Genomic DNA, 19,701 nt, shown 5'->3' with positions numbered 1-19,701 from the left:
TCTTTCAAGTTTTCAGATGCTATCATCTGAACATTTGTGTCCCCCTAAAATACATATATTGAAATCCTAACCCCCAAGGTGAGGTTACTAAGTGGGGTTTTTGGGAGATAATTTGATTGTGACTGGGATTAGAGCCTTTATAAAAACACTCTGAAAAAGCTTCCTTGCCACCTCCATCATGTGAGGACACAGCAGGTAGTACTATCATGAGAGAGGACGTTAGTCTTCACCAGATATGGAATATGCCTTGATTGAGGACTTCACAGCCTAAAGAACTGTGAGAAATTTTTGTTTATAAGTTACCCAGTTTTTGTTAGAGAATAAATGGACTAAGACAACAGGTATTATGAACAAAACTGCTTTGAATATACTAAGTACTGATCTTTGCATGGACATATAATTTCTCTTTTGTAGATACCTAGGAACAGCTTGGCCAGGTCAAATGGTAGGTTTTTGTTTAACTTCATTTAGCTGCCAGATAGTTTTTCAAAGTGGCTATTACCCTTTTATAATACATATCAGCAGTGCATGAAAATTCTAGTTGCTCCCACATCTTTGCTAAATCTTGGTATTGTGACTTAGACATTTTCTTAGGTATATAGTGATATCCAACTATTGTTTTAATTTGCATTTTCCAAATGACTATGGATACTGAGCATCTGTCTCTTCGTGTGCTTATATGCCATTTACCTGTGTTCATTTGTGAAATATCTGTTCAAATCTTTTCTTAGTTTATTAAAAATCAAAATATACATCCTTATATTAAGTTGTAAGGGTTCTTCAGGTATTCTGGATCAAATTCCTTTCTGAGGTGAATGTTTTAATAAAATATTTTCTCTTCATTTATGATTTCTTTTTTAAATGAGCACTATTTTTCCTTTTCTTTTCTGTTTTTTTTTTTTTTTTTTTTTTGTGTGTGTGTGTGTGTAGCTTCAAACATGCTAGGCAATGGCTCTATCACCGAGTTATATCCCCAGCACTACTTTTAGTATTTTGTGGGGGCAGGGCAGGTACTGGGATTGAACTCAGGGACACTCAACCACTAAGCCACAACCCCAGCCTTATTTTGTATTTTATTTAGAGACAGGGTCTCACTAAGTTGCTTAGTGCCTCCCTTCTGCTGAGGCTGGCTTTGAACTCACCTTCCTCCTGTCTCAGCCTCCTGAGACACTGGGATTACAGTCGTGTGCCACCATGCTTCCAACTACTTTTTGCCCAAACAAAGGTCATTTAGGCTTATGTTAGACACATGGTTTATGAAGTTTGATAGTTTTTGCTTTTAAGTTTAGGTCTATGATCCATGTGAAATTAGTTTTTGTATATGAGAGGAGGCAAAGGTAAGACTTTTCTATTGTATGTGGATATAAAAATATTTTGTAATATTTGTTAAAAAGAATTTACTTTTGTCTTTGAAATTTCTTGATGACTTTCAATAATGAGTTGACTGTAGGTGGGTGGGTCTGTTTTTAGACTGTATTCTATTCCTTTTTCTATCTTGACACTAATAATAATCAATAACCAGTAACTATGGTACTATGGTTTTATATTCACCCTTCAAATCAGGTGGTATAAAGCCTCCAACTTTGTTCTTTTTCAAAATTTGTTTTGGCTACTCTAATTCCATATAAAGAACAATATTAGGTTGTCAATTACTACTAAAAAGCACACTGGGATTGCACTGATGTACAGATGAGGAATTTGAAAACAATTTCTTGGGGAGCCAGATACTACGTATTTGGGGCTTCATGGGTTTAGAGGTAACATCCAGACTATTACACAGGTGGTATTCACATAATAATTTAAAATACAATCATTTAAAAATGAAAAAAAACATTCTTAGCTTCCAGGAGACAAAGAAACTGGTGGCTGGACAATCTTGGCTTGCCTGCTATAGTTTATACTTATCTCTGGAATAGATTAATTTGGAAAGGAATTGACAGTGTAACAATATAGAGTAATATGGTCCTTGAACATGGCATACTTTTCTATATATCTTTATTAATTTTTCTCAGTTTCTTTTGCAGTTTTCATTCTATAGGCCATATATTTTTGTTGTTGTTAAACTCATCTCTAATTATTTCATGTTTTAGTGCTATTATAAATAGTACTTTTATTTAAATTTCTATTTTTTTGTTGTTAGTACCTGGAAATACAATTGAACTTTTTTGCATATTGATCCTGAGACTAAATGAACCCAATCAATTAATGTTTTTTGAAATGGAGGTTTCATTACCTAGGTATGATTGATTAAATAACTCATCACTGGTGATTAACTCAACCTTTAGCCTCTCCTTCCTGGCAGTCTGGGGATGGGGCTGAAATTCAACCCTGGAATCATTTCTTTGTTTTTCTAATGACCAGTCCCCATGCTGAAGCTTCTTAGGGATCCACTAAGATGCTCCAGATATCAGTCTGAAATTTTCAAGGGATTTAGAAACTCTGTGTCAGGAACCAGGGACAAAGAACAAATATGTATTTGTTATCATACTTTCCTACAAATGGCAATTATGTTAAGTTGGCAAAAGTAGAAAAATTAGCCTACAGAGAGAGGATCTCCATAGGATTAACAGCATATCTTGTATATACTAATTGATTTTCTATATCTACAATCAAATATAGAGAAATAAAAGCTGAAATTTCTATGTCTGCAGATTTCCTTCATTTTGAAGCTCTGTTAATAGGTATATACATATTTAGGTTTGTTATTTACTCTTGATGAAATGATCCACTTATCATTATGAAATGATCTTCCATTATAGGTCATACTTTGTTCTGAAAATAGGTAGAGGAGAAAGATGATGACCGTGCATTATGGGTTTCAGGACTAGATGGAGCAGCGGGGACTCAATGTTTGTTATTAACCCTTTCTAATTTTTTGAGAGACTGTAACTAATTACCTTCTTTTTTTGAGCAGTGGGTACCAGGGATTGAACTTGGGCATCCAACCACTGAGCCACATCTCTAGCCCTATTTTGTATTTTCTTTAGAGACAGGGTCTCACTGAGTTACTTAGCACCTCGATTTTGCTGAGGCTAGCTTTGAACTTGCAATCCTCCTGTCTCAGCCTCTCAAGCCACTGGGATTTCAGGCATGAGCCACTGATCCTGGCTGACTATCTTCTTGAATGATTGGATTTATCTCTCTCTTTTTAGGACAGAATCAAGAATCACGGGGCTAGAGATGTGGCTCAAGTGGTAGTGCACTCACCTAGCATGCGTGAGGCATTGGGTTCGATTCTTAGCACCACATAAACATAAAATAAAAATATTGTGTCCACCTAAAAACTAAAAAATAAAAAAAATATTTTTTTTTAAAAAAGAATCACCAAAGCAGCTATTCTCATATAAGAACTGACATCAAAATATGGTACTATTAGGTCTATGCAGGCAAAGGGTTAGGTTTGGTACTTGCTATTGTCTGAATATTTGTGTCCCTTAAAAATTTATGTGCTGAAACTTAATCCCACTGTAACAGTATTAAGAGATAAGGTCTTTGGGAGACAATAAGATCATGAGCACTCTGCCCTCATAAATGGAATTAGATTGGAATGTTCTCCCAAAGTTTCATAAGTTAAAGGCATGATCTTCTGCTTGGTTCTATTGGAAGGCAGTAGACCCTTGGGAGGTGGGCCTAGTGGGAGTCTTGGGTCATTGCGGGTGTGCCCTTGAAGGGGACTGTGGGATGCTGGTCTCTATATTTCCTGGCTGTTATAGCTGAGCAGTATACTCTGACAGGTTTCTTACCCTAGGCCCAGAAGCAATGTGACCAAGTGACTATGGACTTAAAACTCCAAAACTCTAATCCAAGATAAACCTTTCCTCTTTTTAAGATGATTATCTCAGGTATTTTGTTATACTAAGAATACTGATTAAAAAATATTTAAAATACAACTGATCAACAAATATATGAAAAAATGTTCAACATCTCTAGCAATTAGAGAAATGCAAATCAAAACTACTCTTAAGATTTCATCTCACTCTATTCAGAATGGCAAGTTATCAAGAATATAAGCAACAATAAATGTGGACAAGAATGTGGGGGGAAAAGGCACACTCATACATTGCTGGTGGGACTGCAAACTGGTACAACCACTCTGGAAAGCAATGTGGAGATTCCTTAGAAAACTCTGAATGAAACCAACATTTGACCCATCTATCCCACTTTTCGGTCTATACCCAAAAGACTTAAAAAAAGTACACTACAGTAACACAGCCACTTCAATGTTTATAGCAGCTCACTTCATAATTGTTAAACTTTGGAAGTAACATAGATACCTTTCAATAGATGAATGGATAAAGAAACTGTAGTACATATACACAATGGAAAATAACAGTATTAAAAGAGAATAAATTCATGGCATTTGCAGGTAAATGAATGGAGTTGGAGAATATCTTCCTAAGTGAAATAACCCAATCTCAAGAAACCAGGGGTCAAATGTCTTTTTCTTTCAAGTGGATGCTAATCCATATGGGGGGGGGGCCTAGGATAAGTAGAAGGGGGCAAAGGGGTAGGAAAGACAGTGAAATGAGATAGACACATTACCCTAGGTACAAGTATGATTGTACAAATGATGTGACTCTACTTCATGTACAACCAGAGAAGTAAAAATTTCTGTTTCATTTGTGTACAATGAATCAAAGAGCTTTCTACTCTCATGTGTAACTGATTAGAACTAAGAAAGAAAGAAAGAGAAAAAAAAGACTTTAGCATGAGGTCTTGCTTTGATTCCTAGCTCCCCCACCTCCTCTGCCCCAACAAAGAGAACATCCAGTTTTCCTAATGTTATGAGAACAATGATCTGATTTTTGCACTCCCATTTTATTTTTTTGCATAAACCAAACAAATCTGTCTTATGTAGTTCACTTGTATTTAAAAAATGAAACTATAGAGTATTCCTGGCCCTTTTACTAGATAAATGTATCTAAAACAGTCTTGGGCACTGAATATCTACTAAATAAATATTTATTGAAAGGTTGACTAAATCAGATTTATTGGTCCAGAACCACTGAGTTACAGGGAGTTACAGAAAGAGTGAAAACAAATAACTCACCCAAAATACCAGAAGGAAAATTCTTTGGGTGACAATTCCCATTTAGGAATTTTGTGTATTTTTTGTTTCATTGGTGCTGTTCACAGATTTGGGTGATGTAGTTAATTCCATTCACCTGTATGTTCAATCAATTTTAATGCCTATCTGATATGTGTCAGGATACAGTGATGAAGACAAGTCCTAAGCCCTTAATCCCAGAATGAGGGCAATTCCGTAAAGAAAGAGGTCATATGTAGAAAAAATGAAGAATACAAAATAAAATGCTATTTTTTAAAAATATCATACTAACATCTGAATATTATATTCCATTTTATAGATATGTCATATTTATTCAACCATCCCTTATGGTGAGATCTGATGCAATTCAAGGTCATTGCATTGACTGAAGCTTCAGAAAATGCAATCATAAGTTTGAGTCATGTGAATAAAAGCTGCAAAAATCCAAAGCCTGTGTAGTCTACATGCAGACAAAAATTTAGTCTATAAAAATTAAACGTCAATATATGCAAAATATCTACACATAAAGTCAGAGAGGAAGACACTACCTCTCAGTGAAAAATATGTAGTTTTCTACTGTATCTGTTTTAATTAGTTTTTTTTTTTTTTGTTTTTTGTTTTTTTTGTCACTATGACCAAAAAAACCTAACAAGAACACTTTGAAGGAGAATAGTTTATTTGGGGCTCATGATTTCAGAGGTCTCAGTTCACAGTCAAGTCCACTGCTCTTGGCCCAAGGTGAGACAGAATGTGAAGGCAGCAGAGTGTGGAAGAAGAAAGCAGTTTAGGCCATGGCCACCGGGAGGGAAGCAGAGTGGTGGAAAGGGCTCCTGTTCTGCTCAGTAGGCACAAAATACATATCCCAAAGCCATGCCCTTAGGGAACTACTTCTTCCAGCCACGCCCTACTTGCCTCCAATTACCAACAGTTAATCCATTCAAAGTGGATTAATGCACTGATTAAAGTAAGGCTCTCATAACCCACTCATTTCATCTCTAAACTTTCTGTATTGTCTCACATATGAGTTTTGGGAGGATACCTCATACCTAAACCTTAAAATTTGATCTTGTCCCCCCAAAGCTCATGCCCATTTCAAAATGCAAAATACCTCCTCCTCCCCCTCCCCTCCCCCTCTTCCTCCTCCTCCCCCTCCCCTCCCCCTCTTCCTCCTCCTCCTCCCCTCCTCCTCCTAGTCCATTTCTAAGAGTCCTCACAGTTTTAACAGTTCCAGCATTGCCCCAAAGTTCAAGTCCAAAGTCTCCTCTGAGAGTCAAGGCAAACTCTAAATGTAAGCCTCTGTAAAAATCCAAAGTAAGTTACCATATATCCAATATATAAAGGCACAGAGTGAACATTTCCATTTCACAAGGAAGAAACAGGGGCACAGAAAGAAGAGATGGGACCAAAACAAGATGAAATCCAGTTGGGCAAACAAGTTCTGTACTTCAAGTACAGCATCTGGGGCACATTGTGATGTTCTCTCCAAAGAACTTCTATAGCTCTACCCCTATGGCCTTGCTGGTTGCAGCCCACATGACCTCTTTCTCTCAGCTTGTTTCTGCTCAATTTCTGCAGATTTTCTTGGCAGATGTCCCATGGCACTGGCATCTTTTAACATCAGGGGTCTCTCCACTGCAGCTTTGGCTGCCTTCTCACTTCTTTATGCATCACCTTCTCTGGGGCAGCCCATAGGGACTCTGACTCTATTGCACTTTGCCTGGTCTCCAAGGTCTTCCTTTGAAATCTTGGTAGAAGCCTCTATGACCCCCCTAATTTCAGCATCCTACATTCCTGCAGAACCAGTACTACATAGTTGATGCCAAGGTTGCCACCATCTTGAACAACAGCCAAGCCTAGCTGAGTATGATGAAGCAATACCCTATAACCCCCTTCCCCTGTACAAGCAGGATAACCCCATGGTCTCTTTTCAAAGGAAATTTTACTTTTACATCCTTGATCCCGAGTTGCCCTCAAGCCATCTTTCCTATTGTTTTTGTTTTGGGATCAAGTACTTAGCAGAGTATTTTTAGTGGTATAATCCCTTCAACAACCTCAAGTCTTTAACCTGAGTTTTTCTTGCAGTTTCCTAGCCAAACTACAAGTTTTTCAAATCTTCTGCTTTGTTTTTCTGTTACTGATTATTACAGTAAACTTGGCCAAAAGCTGTTGGTAATATCCATGCTACCTCCTGAATGCTGTGGTGCCTTGAAATCTCCTCTGTCAGATTAATTAGTCCATCACCTTTAAATTCAGCCTCACACAAAGTCTCAGGACATAGGTAAAACATAGACAACTTCTTTCCAGAGCATATATAAATGGCCTCCAGTCTAATTTCCAATAGAGTCCTTCTCTGAAACCTCATAAGCCCAGTGTTTTTTATTGTCCACAATCTTATTGACATATGGTCTCTGAATTCCCACCAGCATTGCCCATTAAGCTCTACTTACAACATTCTAAAGCTTTTTAAATTTGCATCTCTAAACTTTTCAAAATATACCTTCCCTCCCAGCCAGCTCCAAAGGTTTCTGAACCAGGTTAGTCACATCAAGATCCCACTCCTGGTACCAATTTCTGTTTTAGTTAGCTTTTTTACTGCTATGACCAAAAGACCTGACAATAGCTATTAGAGGAGGAAAGGTTTATTTTGGGCTCATGGTTTCAGAGGGTAAACCACTGGTTGGTTGAGTTCATAGTTCTGGGCTGGAGGTGAGGCAGAACTTCATGGTAGAAGAGCATGGTTGAGGAAATCAGCTCAAAACATGGCCACCAGGAGGGAGAGGGAGAGGGAGAAAGAAAGATAAGGGAGTGAAAGCACTCTCTCTGCTTAGCAAGGACAAAAGTATATACCTCAATGCTGGTGGGAATTCAGACCAGAAGAAGTGACCTACTTCCTCCAGCCTCCCCCTCCCCCACCTATAGTTACCACTCAGTTCATCCTCTCAAGTGGATTCATGCACTTATTAAAGCTTTCATAAACCAATCATTTCACCTCCAAACTTTCTTGAAGTATCTCACACATGAGCTTTTGTGGTACATCTCATATCTAAATCATAATATTAATTTATTTTTATCTCTATTATTATTTTCTCTAGATCTAATTGTTCTCAGGTTGAACAAAGAACAGCAGGAAAATAGAAGTAATTAAAGAGGTTTTTCTGAGATTGTCTCTATTCTCTTTCCTTGGTGCCAATTAAAAAAAAAATCAACATTTCAAATATGAAGAACTGCACAAGGTATATCTGTTTATATTACTATATAGGCAAGGAAGAGATAGTGTGAGAAAGGGGGAATTATAACCTTATAAGCAGGCTGACAAAAAATTACATCTATATTTATTATTGTATATACTATGTAATGTAAAATACACCTACTGTAATGTTTAGTAAATTTACAGACTGACACAATCTTCATTATAATTCAGTTTCAGCACCTTTGCACAATCCAAAAAAATATTCCTTTGGGGCTGTTTATAGTAAGTCTCTGCTCTCACTCCAGTTCTAGATACCTACTAATTTTCTTTTTTGCCTTTTCTGGTATTTCATATAAACAGAACCAAATAGTATGAAGATTTTTTTTTATCTAGCTTCTTTCATTTAGCACAATTTGGAGGTTAATTATGCTGCAGCATTAATAGTTTATTAATTTTTCTTACTAAATAATATTTCATGGTAGGGTTTACCACAGTTTGTATATCTATTTACCAGTTAATGAATATTTGGATTTTTTTTCAAGTTTTAGCATTGTAAATAATGTTGCTTCCCATTAAAATATTTTCAGTTCTCTTGGATTTTTTTTTTTTTTTTTTTTGGTACTGAAGATTGAATGCAGGGGGTGCTTAACCACTGAACTATATCCCCAGGGATGCTTAACCATTGAGCTACATCCCAAGCCTTTATTTAGAGACAGTGTCTCCCTGAACTGCTAAGTGCCTTGCTAAGTTGCTGAGGCTGGCTTTGAACTCCTAATTCTCCTGCCTCAGCCCAGAGCCACTGGGATTACAGATATGTGCCACTGCGCCCAACTCTTAGGTTGATTCTTAAGAGTAAAACTTCTGAGTTGTATAGTAAGTTTATGTTTAACTTTGTTAACAACAGTGAAACTGTTTCCCAAAGTGGCTGTAAATTTTTACATTCCCATAGGTAATATGTAGTCATTATAGTTTGTCTATATCTTTGCCACACATGGCCCTTTCTTTAAAAAAAAAAAAAAGGTATGCAGTATTCCACTGTGATTTTAATTTGCTTTCTCTAATGACATCAAGCTTTTTTTTTCATGCACTTATTAGCTACTTATATATATCTTGTTTGGTGAAATGCCTACTCGAATCTTTTGTGCATTTTAAAACTGGTTTCTCTTCCACAATATTAGAATTTGTTACTCTACCTTTGTTGGTGATGACTACATTTTTAATTCCAGATAAAAGTCTTAGGTCACTTCTTCTAAGACATTTTAAAATTATGAAATGTATTGTAATAATTAGGACCATGGGTTTTGCAGTCATACAAATCTGAGTGCGCTGGAATCAATTATTTTTGACTCTCAGTTTTCTAAGTCTAAGGAGAAACATTATCTTAATTATATTAAATAATATAGCATTGTTTTACAATTATAGTGAGCCAGTCTAGGCTGATCTCTGGGGATTTCTAGATGTCTGGTATTGACTATAAACCAAGAAAAGTGCAACTAGGATAACTAATGATTTATAATTTGCTATTTAAAGTTTGAAACTCTTCTGGGAGCACTCAGGACTAGCTTTTTAATGTTTTTTATTAGTGCATTATATTTTTCACAATATTGAGGTTCATTCATTTGATGTAATTATACATACACAGACTATAATTTGCTCCACTTCAGTCCCAGGGCTTACTCTTTCCTTTTCCTCCTCCTACCTCCTGTGGGCCCCCTTCCTCTACTGGTCTTTCTCTCATTTATAGTTTTTTTTTTTAAATTAGTGCTTTATGAAAATACATAAACATGAAATTCACTATAATAAATTCATATATATACATAGCATAATTTGGTCAATTTCATTCCACATGTCTCCCGTTTTGTGTCTCTCTTTCATTCCTCTTAATCCCCTTCCTTTACTCCATGGATTTCCCCTCTCTAGATGCAATTTCCTTGGCCCCACTTCCCATCCCCCTTATTTTGGTATAGCTTCTGCATATGAGAGGAAATAGACTCTTGCCTTTCTGAGTCTGGCTTATTTCACTTACCATGATGTTCTCCATTCTATGCATTTACCAGCAAATGCCATAATTTCATTCTCCTTTATGGCTGAATAAAACTCTATTTTTTACATATATAATTTTTCTTATCCTTTCTTCTGTTGATGGGCACTTACATTGGTTCCATAGCCTGGATATTGTGAACTGTGCTGTTATACATGTTGATGGGCTTGTATCACTACAGTATGATGACTTTAATTCTTCTGGGTGAGGGAGTTGGATACCTGGGTCATATGGTAATTCCATTCCCAAGGAAAGCACTGATTTCCAAAGTGCTTGTGCTAATTTGCAGTCCCAACAACAATGTATGAATGCATCTTTTCCCCCACATCTTTGTCAGCAATTATTATTATTTATATTCTTGATGATTGCTGTTCTAAATGGAATGAGATGAAATCTCACTGTAGTTTTGATATGCATTTCCCTGACTGCAAGGGATGTTGAACATTTTTTCATATGTTGTTGGCTATTCATATTTCTTCTCTTGAGAAGTATCTGTTTAGTTCTTTTGCCCATTTACTAATTGGGCTATTTGTTTTTTGATGTTAAGTTTTTCTAAGTTCTTTATATATTTTGGATATTAATCACCATTTGGAGGACCAGCTGGCATAGATCTTCTCTCATTCTGAAGGCTCTCTCTTCATGCTCATTTCCTTTGCTATGCAGAAGTGTTTTAATTTAATGATGCCCTATTTACTGATTCTTGGTTTTATTTCAAACACTTTAGGGATCTTGTTATGGGAGTCGGTACCTGTGCCAATGTGTTGGAATGTTGACTCTCTGTTTCTTCTAGCAGTTGAAAGTTTCTGGTCTAATTTCTCTGTCTCTGATGCACTTTGAGTTGACTTTTATGTAGGGTGAAAGGGGATCCAGTTTCATTCTTCTACATATGGCTATCCAATTTTCCTAGCACCATTTGTTAAAAGACTATCTTTTCTTCAACTTATGTTTTTGGCACTTTTGTTGAGTATCAGATGACTGTATTTATGTGGATTTGTCTTGGTATCTTATATTCCACTGGGCTGTATATCAGTTTTGATGCCAACACCATGCCAATGCCATGTTGTTTTTGTTACTATGGCACTACAGTATAATTTGAGATCTGGTATTGTGATACCCCTAACATCACTCTTCTCGCTCAGGATTGCTCTGACTATTCTGTGTCTTTTATTCTTCCAAATTAATTTTAGGACTATTTTTTTTCTAGTTCTATGAAGAATGTCATTGGCATTTGGAGGGGCACCACAGTGAATCTGTATAACACTTTTGGTAATATGGCCATTTTGACAATATTAATTCTGCCTATACAAGAACACAGGAGGTCTTTCCATCTTCTAAGGTCTTTTTCAATTCCTTTCTTCAGTGTTGTATACTTTTCATTGTAGACCTCTTTCATTTTCTTGATTAGATTTATTCCCAAGTCTTTTTTTTTTTTTTTTTTTTTTTTTGAGGTGCTTGTAAATGGAAGAATACTCCTGATTTCTTTTTCAGCAGATTCATTATTTGAGGATAAAAAAATGATTGCTTTATTCACATTGGTCTTATATCCTGTTACTTTGTTGAATTTATCGGCTCTAGAAATGTTCTGGTGGAGTTTTTTGGATTTTCTAGATATAGGATCATGTCATCAGCAAACCAAGATAAGTTTAATTCTTCTACTTTGTATCCTTTCAATTTCCTTTTCTTGTCTGATTGCTCTGGCTAGAGTTTTAAGAATGACATTGAACAGGAGTAGTGAGAATGGACATCCTTGTCTTGTTTTTCCTGATTTTCGAGGAAATGCTTTCAGTTTTTTGTTTAGTATGATGACAACCTTGGGTTTATTGTACACAGTCTTTACAATGTTAAGTTTCTTCTATTCCCTAGTTTCTCTACTGTTTTTAACATGAACAGGTGCTGGATTTTGTCAAATGTTTTTTTCTGCTTCTATTGAGATGATCATATGATTCTTGTCCTTAAATCTAATTATGTGTTGAATTATATTTATTGATTTGCATACACTGAATCAACCTTGCATCCTGGGATGAAACCCAACTGTACTATCTTAGTGTGTTTGTGAATGCAGTTTGCTAATATTTTATTAAGGAGGACTAGCTGAAAACTTACACAACCTGGACTTAGATAGCCTGGCTTGGCAATGTATCTAGTGGGGCATCAAAGAACACAATGGGGACTTTCTAGGAGCTCTCCTTAAATCAAGATTTCTTATACACATCAGGTTTATACTATGAGGACAGGGCATACAACCCTATGTGTTGAAGAACAAATCCTGGAAAACTCCACCTGAAATGTCTTAGGTCCTCTTGCACTCATCTGCACTCTTTTTCTCTTGATTTACTATATTGTTACTGAAAACTTTTTATAAGCATTTTTTGTTAAATGTTATACATCATTTCAATAATCCTTTGAAATCTTTACAACTATTTTATTAAAGAGTTATTATAAGTTTTAAACAATGATATCTGGACCATAATGTGCACTCAATAAATGGTTATTATTAAACTACTGAACTACTTGTCTAATTATACAAGAAAAACACTCTGTTTTGTGTTCTTTTTTAAATTTTTTAAAAAATTATCAACAGATCTTTATTTTATTTATTTATATTTCATCCTGAGAATTGAACCCAGGGCCTCACATGTGCTAGTCAAGCGCTCTACCGCTGAGCCACAACCCTAGTCCTCTGTTCAGTATTCTTAATCGTCCTAATGAAAAAACTATTCATGCTATTTTAATAAACATGTCATGCAATATAAATATAACCCTATGACTACCAGAAATTTACATAGTGCTTAGTAAGTACAGAAGTGGAAAAGATGATGAAGTCACTAGTATAGTAATTAGAAAGTAGTAGTAGTGAAGATATTTCTGAAAACAGGTGGGGAAAACATGAAAAAAAAAACCTAATTGAAATGATCTAGTGTTCAGGTAATGACTCAGGGATGCCTTTTGTAAAGTGACAAATTTGGATCAAACAAAGAACATACAACATTCTGCTAGGAACAAGAGGCTTTAATTAGGAGATTCATAAAAAATAATTTGCTAAAGTAAAATTTCAGGAAAACATAATCACTGAACAAAGACTTGGCCACAGATATTTAATCTTTGTAGGTGTTAAATAAAATGCAGAAACCCAAATGGATTCATGCTGTAGTGCACCTCTTTGCTATAAATTCATATCTAAAAGTACTATTTATGCTTACTAAAATAAGCATACTACAGTTATACATTCATATCAGTTTAATATGAACACAATTTAATATGAACAATGAAAAGGTTAGAGATTATGCATATTTTAAGAAATTGGGATAATCAAAAATTTTGCTTGAAGCAATGAAATTCATACATGTGCCTTATTAAATCACTCTGCCAAAATATATAGAATCCTATTTATGTCAGTCAGTATACTAGAAATGCCTGAATTCTTAAGTACTATAAATATAAGAAGTTCCTCTCTAGAATTCTGAAAACCTTTAATTAAACTTCTTTGATCCTCTGTTCTCTCAGTTCACCTCATATGTAATTTTTACTACAGAGAGCATTTTCTGTTGCCATCATAGCTTATCTCTCCTAAAACTCATGAATCTGAGGTGGTAAATTGTCAGGTGTTTGATATTTGTGATTTTTTTTAACTTTTGCATTTTTTAATATTTTCATTAGTGCATTATATTTACACAAAATAATGGGGTTTTTACATGCATGGAATATAATTTGCTTAATTTGAGTCACCAGTATGGCTTCTTACCCTTCCTTCATGCCTGTTCTCTTCCCCTTCCTCTACTCTACTGATCTTCTTTCTGTTGATTTGTTATTTTATTAATTGGCTTTATATATGTACATAAAGGTGTTATTCACTGAGATATGATCATGTATCTACATCACATGATTTAGTCAATTTCATTCCCCAGTTCCTCCTCCTTCCCATCCATCCTTCCTCTTCTTCCACCCCTTTTATCTCCTCCATTGATCTTACATCTATTTCATGGAATCCCCCCTGTGTTTTTCTTATTTTAGCATATGACAGAAAACATCATCCTTAAGTTTCAATGTCTGGTTTATTTCGCTTCACAAGATATTTTCCAGTTCCATCCATTTGCCAGCAAATAAAATAATTTCATGCTTCATTATGGATGAATAAAGCTACATTTTCTTTTTTCATTTGTTTCTTGATGGGTACCTGTACAGGTTTTATAAATTGGCTATTTTGAGTTGTGCTGCTATGAACATTGATATGAATGTATAACTGTAGTATGCTTATTTTAGTACATTTGGATAAATACCAAGAAGTGAGACACCTGAGTCATATGGGGTTCCATTCCTACTCCTTAGAGGAATCTCCATACTGTTTCTCAAAGTGGTTGTACTAATTTGCAGTACCACCAACAATGTATGAATTTACTTTTTCCCAACATTCATACCAACAATTATTATTATTTGTATTTTTGATGCCTTTCATTTTAACAAGAGTGAGTTGAAATAACTATGAAGTTTTTATTTCTATTTCCCCAATTACTAGGGATTTCTTCTGGTAAAGTTTCTTGGATCTTCTAAGTATAGGAAGATAGCCTCAGGAAACAAACACATTCACTGCTTCCTTTCCTATTTGCATTCTTTAATTTCCTTCTCTTGTCTCAGCTAGAGTTTCAAGAATTACATTGAAGAAGAGTGATAGTGGACATGCATGTCTTGTTCCTCATTTTAGAGGAAATGCATTTGGTTTTTCGCCATTCAATATGATGTTGACTTTGAGCTTGTTATATATAGTCCTTAAAATGTTGCAGTAAGTTCCTTCTATCACTAGTTTCTCCAATGTTTTTAATATTTATGGGGCTGGATTGTATCAAAGACTTTTTCAGGGTATATTTAGATGATCATGTGATTGTTTTCATTAATTCTATTGATGTGGTGAATTAAATTTACTGAGTTCTGTATATTAAAACAAACTTACATTCTTGAGATGAAACCCACTTGATCATGGTGCAGTATCTTCTTTAAGTGTTCTTGAAGGTAGTTTGCTGACATTTTAAAAGGATTTTTGTATCTAATTTTATCAGGTATATTTATGAATGCTGTTCTTTCCTTGATGGGTCTTTGATATAATATTCATATCAAAGTGATACTGAATTCACAGAATGAATTTGGGGTCGTCCCACTTTTTAAAAAAATTTTATTTATTTTAATTAGGTATGTATGACAGCAGAATGCATTTTGATTCATTGTACATGATTGAAGCAAAACTTTTCATTTCTCTGGTTGTACATGATGCAGCGTCACACTGTATGTGCAGTCATATATGTACCGAAGGTAATGATGTCCATCTCATTCTACCATCTTTCCAGCCCCCATTCCTCCTCCCGCTTTGCCCAGTCACAGTTTCTCCATTTTTCCTATGCTACCCACCGCCCCCTTATGGATCAGCATCCACTTATCAGAGAGAACATTTAGCCTTTGGTTTTTTGAAATTGGCTTACTTCACTTAGCATGATATTCTCCAGCTCCATCGATTTACCTGCAAATGCCATAATTTTGTTCTCTTTTAATGCTGAGTTATATTCCATTGTGTATTTACACCAGTTTCTTTATCCATTCATCTACTGAAGAGCATCTATGTTGCTTCTACAGTTTAGCTACTGTGAATTGAGCTACTATAAACACTGATGTGACTGTGTTACTATAGTATGCTAATTTTAAGTCCTTTGTGTATAGATGGAGGAGTGGAATAGCTGGGTCAAATGGTAGTTCCATTCCAAGTTTTCTAAGAAATCTCCATACTGCTTTCCAGATTGGCTGCACCAATTTGCAGACCCATCAGCAATGTATGAGTATGCTCTCCCCCGCCCAACCTTGCTAACGCTTATTGTTTTTTGTATTCTTGATAACTGCCATTCTGACTGGAGTGAGATGAAATCTTAGAGTAGTTTTGATTTGCATTTCTCTAATTACATTGATGTTGAACATTTTTTCATATTCTTGTTGATCGATTATATATCTTCTTCTGAAAGTGTCTGTTCAGCTACTTAGCCCATTTATTGATTGGGTTGTTTGTTTTTTTGGTGTTAAGTTTTTTGAGTTCTTTATATATCCTGGAGATTAGTGCTCTGACGTGCATGTGGCAAAAAATTTGTTTCCAAAATGCAGGCTCTCTGTTCACCTCATTGATTGTTTCTTTTGCTGAGAAGAAGCTTTTTAGTTTGAATCCATCCCATTTATTGATTCTTGATTTTATTTCTTGTGCTTTAGGAATCTTGTTAAGGAAGTCGGGTCCTATGATGAATACTTGGGCCTATTTTTTCCTCTATTAGGTGCAGGGTCTCTGGTCTAATTCGTGGGTCTTTGATACACTGGAATGGAGTTTTGTGCATGGTGAGAGATACGGGTTGAATTTCATTTTACTGCATATGGATTTCCAGATTTCCTAGCATAATTTTTTGAAGAGCCTATCCTTTCTCTAATGTATGTTTTTGGCACCTTTGTCTAGTGTGAGATAACTGTATTTATGTGGGTTTGTCTCTGCATCCTCTATTCTGTACCATTGGTCTACATGTCTATTTTGGTGCCAATATCATACTGTTTTTGTTACTACAGCTTTGTAGTATAGTTTAAGGTCTGGTATTGTGATGCCTCCTGCTTAACTCTTCTTGCTAAGGACTGCTTTAACTATTCTGAGTCTCTTATTTTTTCAAATAAATTTCATGATTGCTTTTTCTATTTCTACAAGGAATGATGTTGGTATTTTACTTGGAATCATACTGAATCTGTATAGTGCTTTGGGTAGTATGGCCATTTTGACAATATTAATTTTGCCTATCCAAGAGCATAGGAGATCTTTCTATATTCCAAAGTCTTCTTCAATTTCTTTCCTTAGAGTTCTGTAGTTTTCATTGTAGAGGTCTTTCATCTCTTTTGTTAAACTGATTGCCAAGTTTTTTTTTAAGCTATTGCGAATGGAATAGTTTTCCTAATTTCTCTTTCAGAGGATTCATCACTGATGTATAGAAATGCATTTGATTTATGAATGTTGATTTTATATCCTGCTACTTTGCTGAATTCATTTATTAATTCTAGAAGTTTTCTGGTGGAGTTTTTTGGATCCTCTAAGTATAGAATCATGTTGTCGGCAAATAACGATAGTTTGAGTTCTTCTGTTTTTATTCCTCTCCCTTTAATTTTTTTTTGTCTAATTGAGTTTCAAGGACTATGTTGAATATAAATGGTGAAAGAGGGCATCCCTGTCTTATTCCAGTTTTTAGAGGAAATGCTTCCAATTTTTCTCCATTTAGAATGATGTTGGGTTTAGTATAGATGGCTTTTACAATGTTGAGGTATGGTCCTACTACCCTAGTTTTTCTAGTGTTTTGAACATGAAAAGGTGCTGTATTTTGTCAAATGCACCATTTCTAGGGCTTTGTCAGGTGGTTTGTTTGTTGACTTTGAGTCTTTTAATGAGTGAGTTCAATGCAATGAACTATAAACTCTTCTTAGCACTGCCGTCATAGTGTCCCATAGATTTTGATAAGTTGTATCGGAGTTCTCATTTACTTTTAAGAATTTGTTTTTATCTCCTACCTTATGTCTTCTGTTATCTATGTGTCATTCAAAAGCATATTATTTAGTCTCCAGGTGTTGTAATAGTTTATATTTTTTATTTTATCATTGATTTCTAATTTCATTCCATTATGGGTCAGATAGAATAGAGGTAGTATCTCTAATTTCTTGTATTTGCTAAGACTTGCTTTGTGGAATAACATATGGTCTATTTTGGAGAAGGATCCATGTGCTGCTGAGAACAAAGTGTATTTTCTCTTTGATGGATGGAATATTCTATATATGTCTGTAATGTCTAAGTTATTGATTGTATTATTGCGTTCTATAGTTTCTTTGTTTAGTTTTTGTTTGGAAAATCTATCCAGTGGTGAGAGAGATGTATTAAAGTCACCCAGTATTATTGTGTTGTGGTCTATTTGATTCTTGTAGTTCAGAAGGGCTTGTTTGATATACATAGATGCCCATTGTTTGGGGCATAGATATTTATGATTGTTATGTCTTGTTGATGTCTAAATCCCTTAAGCAGTATGAAATGTCCTTCTTTATCCCTTTTTACTAGCTTTGGTTTGAAGTTCATTTTGTCTGATATGAGGATGGAAGCCCCTGCTTGTTTACATGGTCCATGTGAATGTTACATTTTTTCCCCACCCTTTCACCTTCAGACTGTAGATGTCTTTTCCTGTGAAATGAGTCTCTTGAAGGCAGCATATTATTGGTTTTCTTCAACCTAATCTGTCAGTTTATGTCTTTTAATTGATAAGATAGGCCATTCACATTTAGGGTTATTATTGAAATATGATTCGTATTCCCAGATATTTTGGTTTATTTTTGGTTTCTCCTTGATTGGGTTTTTCCTTTGGTGTAGTTCCTCCCTTAGCTGATTTTCATGTTACTTTTCATTTCCTCCTCCTGGGCTATTTTACTGAGAATGCTCTGCAGTGCAGGCTTTCTTGCTGTAATATGTTTTAAATTTTGGTTATCATGAAAGGTTTTTATTTCATCATTAAATCTGAAGCTTAATTTTTCTGGAATAATATTATTGGTTGGTAACCATTTTCTTTCAGAGCTTGGTATATGTTGTTCCAGGATCTCCTGGTTTTGAGGGTCTGGGTTGAAAAAATCTGAGATCCGAATTGGTCTGAAGCCTTTAAGATTCTATCCTTATTCTGTATGCTAGGCATTTTCATTATAATGTGCCTTGGTATAGATCTGTTGTAATTTTGTACACTTGGTGTCCTATAAGCCTCTTGTATTTGATTTTCCATTTTATTCTTCATGTTTGGGAAATTTTCTGATATTATTTCATTGAATAGATTGTGCATTCCTTTGGTTTGAATCTCTATGCCTTCCTCTATCTCAATAAATCTCCGAGTTGTTCTTATGATCCTATCCCATAATTCTTGGATGTTCTGTTCATGGTTTCTTACCATCTTCACTGTGTGGTCAACTTTATTTTCAAGCCTGTATATTTTGTCTTCATTATATGACATTCTATCCTTCCAAGTGATCTAGTCTGTTGGTGATGCTTTCTATTGAGTTTTATATTTATTGTTTCCTTCATTTGATGGATTTCTGATTGTTTTTTTTTTCCCCAAGAATCTCTCTCTTTCTCAAAGTAATCTTTTGCTACCTGTATTTGCTCCCTTATGTCTTTGTTGGTGTGATCAGTGGTTGCCTATATTTGTTCTCTTATCTCTTTGTTAGGGTGATCAATTTTTGGCCTGCATTTGTTCTCTTATGTCATGCTTTAATTTGCAGATCATTTTAATTATGTACATTCTGAACATTTCATCAACTGTGTTGTCAATGGATTCTATTATTGTAGTATCTTGGTTTGTTTGGGGTACTTTCTTCCCTTGTTTTTTCATGTTGTCTATGTGT

General features: G+C 35.2%; 1 protein-coding gene across 4 annotated transcripts in view; it reads right to left on the bottom strand.

The window, feature by feature from the left end:
• The window catches only part of Tanc2 (tetratricopeptide repeat, ankyrin repeat and coiled-coil containing 2), a 444,589-nt gene that overhangs the window by 190,590 nt on the left and 234,298 nt on the right, over positions 1–19,701 (bottom strand). The gene's annotated exons all lie outside the window — the stretch shown is intronic.

The sequence above is a fragment of the Marmota flaviventris genome, chromosome 17 (genome assembly GCF_047511675.1).
Source record: "Marmota flaviventris isolate mMarFla1 chromosome 17, mMarFla1.hap1, whole genome shotgun sequence".
Taxonomy (NCBI): domain Eukaryota; kingdom Metazoa; phylum Chordata; class Mammalia; order Rodentia; family Sciuridae; genus Marmota; species Marmota flaviventris.
The sequence above is the reverse complement of the archived record's forward strand: the minus strand, read 5'-3'. Positions and strand labels throughout refer to the sequence as shown.